Raw genomic sequence first — 3,854 nt, forward strand, 5'->3', positions numbered from 1 at the left:
ACATGACAAGTTCTAATATAACAAATGAACCAGTCACTGATGGTAAACATAATTATATATTTAAGAGCAATAAATTGCTTGATATGGGACCGTATTTGGTCAGTGAAAGGAGACCTTTTTCCAACAATTTTTGATTTAGTGTACACGAGATGATAGCATTTATTGAGCTATCGTCAAAGCTACATTTAACTAACTTACACATGTATTTTATTAATTAAGAGATTTCACAACCATCTATGTACATAGTGCGTGCAAAGCATGGTTAAACGCGAGATATTTGCTCAGTTGCATTAATATTTGAACACCCCTCGCATTGCAAATGAACGAAAGATAACGCACGATATTTCGTCTGGTTTTGGTGAAGAAATATCATACGAATGTGAATTGCCTTTTATCTATCTAATCAGTTTTCATGTCGGCCAAAATAATACTATTTCTTTTCTTATTTTTTTACTTCTTTTGCTTAATATTTAAAAGTAATTTTAGACAATCAATGTATATTCCTTTGGTTCACATAAAACTTTTATTGTTGCATCATGCCACATTTGCATTCAAAAACAAATTGAATTGATATACCACGATACAAAATGAAGAATAATTAAATGACCTCAATATCATTAATGCTTCTTACAGATGAAAATATACACGGAGTGGAAAATATAAATGCGACTGTTAAAAAAGAACGCTTACAATCTTCAACCTTGAGCAATTCAGACTTGCCAAGTTCTAAACTTACAAAAGAATCAGTCACTACTGGTACGTATCATTATTTATAAAGAGATATAAATTGCAAAATGAACGGAAAGGAACACGAGATAATTTGTGAATCAGTATTTGGTTGTTAGAAACTGAAAGATGAACTGTACATTTTAGTTCTGTTTATTAACAGTTATATATTGCAAAAGAGAACAAACACACGCTCGTTTCTGTAATGAAATTCTCGTTTGGGTAGAAAATATATAGAGGATAATGAAATAGTTTAAGTTCAATACTGAATTTATTGTACGAGTTGAATAACATTATATTATGCGAGCCTCTGGCGAGCATAATATTTTTTAATTCAACGAGTTCAATGAATTCATTAATGCACTTACACAAAATTCATATTCTATTTATCACAAACCCTAAATAAAGACTGTTTTAAGAGAAAAAAAGTCAAATTTCATTTATGCGTCTTTAGTATAACGCTAATATTTAGTGCGTCTTTGCACTATGTTTGTATAACGCTAATGACGTCACGGCAAAATATATGCACGACCGTGCAATACTATTTTTACTGAGTCGCAATCGGCCCGGGTCTGTGATAATATACGGATGTTGACTGTCTCATATCATTTTTTATTTCTTCTGTTGACGCAAAGGTTAATGTTCTTTGTAGATCATTATTCACTTGACATGCAAAAGTTATATCTGGACATTAATATATGCTTTTAATGTTCCTATAAAACTTTAATCGTTGCATTATGCCAATTTAAAGTTTGCATTTATATTTCACGATACAAAGTGAAGAAAAGGGGTCACTTTTAATAAACATTCTGTTAATTCATTTTGTCATTTACAATTACTAGTAAGAAATCATCTTATGATTAGAAAATCATATATTTTGCTTACAGATAAAAACTTAGAAGGAGAGGGAAATCTAAACGAGACTTCCGAAAAAGAACGCTTACAAGCTTCCAATTTAGGAACGTCAGACTCGTCAAGTTCTAAAAATGCAAACAAATCCGTCCCCGATGGTAAGTATCGTTTTTTTATATTAAAGCTATACTTTTCAAAATGAACGAAAGATTACTCACGATATATTTTCTTGAATTTCTTGTTCTGGTAAAGAAATATCATACGAATGTGAACTGTCTTAAAGTTTAATACTTTCTCTAGTTGTTCCTTGTATTACTTTTCTTTTTCTTACTTTTTTCGTTCTTTTGTTTTGTATTTAAATGTAATATATGAAATTAATTCATATTTCTTTTGTCTATACATAGCATTTATGTTATCATCATTCCAATTTTGCATTTCAATAATTTGCATTTATACTTTACTATACAAAATAAAGAACAAAATGCTACTTTCACATTTTGTTACATCTAATAGAGTGAGAATTAAAAAAAGGATTGGAGCACCACTCTTAATACCGTATTCCGGTACATACCGGACACGACGTTTGAATGTCCAAATGCTTAAATCTCGCCTTTTCACATACGGAATGAACTTTTAACGGTTTAATTCATCTTTCCACACCGATTCATGTATGATAGTAAAGCGAAAAATTGTAGTAATCGGCGAAAAAAGGTACTGCTCCAATCCTATATTGAGTTAAATCCAATCTAATATGTCATCTCTAATTGCTGTCAAGGAATTATCATACGTTTAGAATATCATTGATACCTTTTACAGATGAAAACATAAACGGAAAAGAAAGTCTAAATGAGACTTCTGAAAGAGCACGCTTACAATTATACAACATTGGAACGTTGGACTTGTCAAGTTCTAAGAATACCAATGAATCGGTCTCTGTTGGTAAGTTACTGATCATTTAAAATATGTTCATTTACATGTAAGAGTAATTTATTGCAAAATAGTACGAACAAACACAAAATATATTTCTGATTTCTAAAGTGTTGCCACAAGATTAATATTCATTTTATCATTTTATTTTCTCATTTGACTTAAGTGATATCTGAAAAATGAATTACGTTTTTTTTTTCCGGTTCATATAAAACGTGTATAGTTGCATCATGCTATTTTTACCTCTCAAGCGTTTACATCAATCTTATATTTCACGTCACAAAATAAAGAAAGAATATTACTTTAATGTTTTTGAATATATTATGCCAATTAGAATTGCTTGTAAGAAATCATAATATAGCTAGAATCTCATTTATTATGTTTACAGATGAAAACTTACACGGAGACAAAAATCTAAATGCGACTTCTGAAAAAGAACGCTTACAATATTCTAACCCTGACACTTCGGAATTGTCATGTTTAGAAAATACAAAGGAACTAGTCCCTGATAGTAAGTATCATTATTTATTTCAAAGTTATTTATTGCAAAATGAATGAAAAGTAACGTAACACAAGATACATTGCCTGATAATTCAGGTTTGGGCAACAAACTATCCTACGAATGTGAACTGTCTTATTATTTTTTAAATTTATCAAGCTGGCCCCAATAATACTATTCGTTTTCTTTTTGTTGTCCGTTTTGCTTTATTTTCAAGGTATTATAATTATATCAATGTATATATATTTTTGTGAATAATGAGTTGGAAGTGTTGGATAATGCCACTTTTGCATTTCAAATATTTTGTATTTTCATTTCACGATAAAAAATGAATAAATAACTGTTACTTTAACATTCTCTATTTTATTATGTCATTTTCAATTCAATATAAGTAATAACCACATGACTAATATGTCATTGATACTTTTGACAGATGAAAACCAACACAGAGAAGAAAATATAAATGCGACTTCAGAAAAAGAACGCTTACAATCTTCCAACGTTGGCATTTCGGACCTGCACATTTCTAAAGGTACAAAGGCACCAGTCCCCCATGGTATGTATCATTTTTATATTTTCCCATTACTGCATTATCATTTTGTAGCAAAATGACTGTTTTCATTGAAAAGTCTCCCGTCACAAGCTCAAATTGATATCAAACTATAAAAACTTCTTCAGTCCTATCAATCTTAGCACAAAAAATTGACTGGACAATTGCTGTTGTAACAACATGCTCAGTCTTAAATGTCCTGTTACCGTGGAAACGAGGGGACATCACTTATTATTTTGAGTTGTTTTTTCCACTTTTTTCAGTGCACATTGATCTGTTGATTACTTTAACAGCAAAACT

General features: G+C 30.3%; 1 long non-coding RNA gene across 1 annotated transcript; it reads left to right on the plus strand.

Moving 5' to 3' along the window:
• The first annotated feature begins 2,403 nt into the window (after positions 1-2,403).
• LOC132722244 (uncharacterized) lies at positions 2,404-3,560 on the plus strand. The gene is made up of 3 exons (XR_009624592.1): positions 2,404-2,517; positions 2,894-3,016; positions 3,438-3,560. It is a non-coding gene; the product is annotated as an uncharacterized LOC132722244 (long non-coding RNA).
• Positions 3,561-3,854: the final 294 nt, after the last annotated feature.

The sequence above is a fragment of the Ruditapes philippinarum genome, unplaced genomic scaffold (assembly GCF_026571515.1).
Source record: "Ruditapes philippinarum isolate M1 unplaced genomic scaffold, ASM2657151v2 ctg1399_1_1_1_1, whole genome shotgun sequence".
In the NCBI taxonomy this organism is placed as follows: Eukaryota; Metazoa; Mollusca; class Bivalvia; order Venerida; family Veneridae; genus Ruditapes; species Ruditapes philippinarum.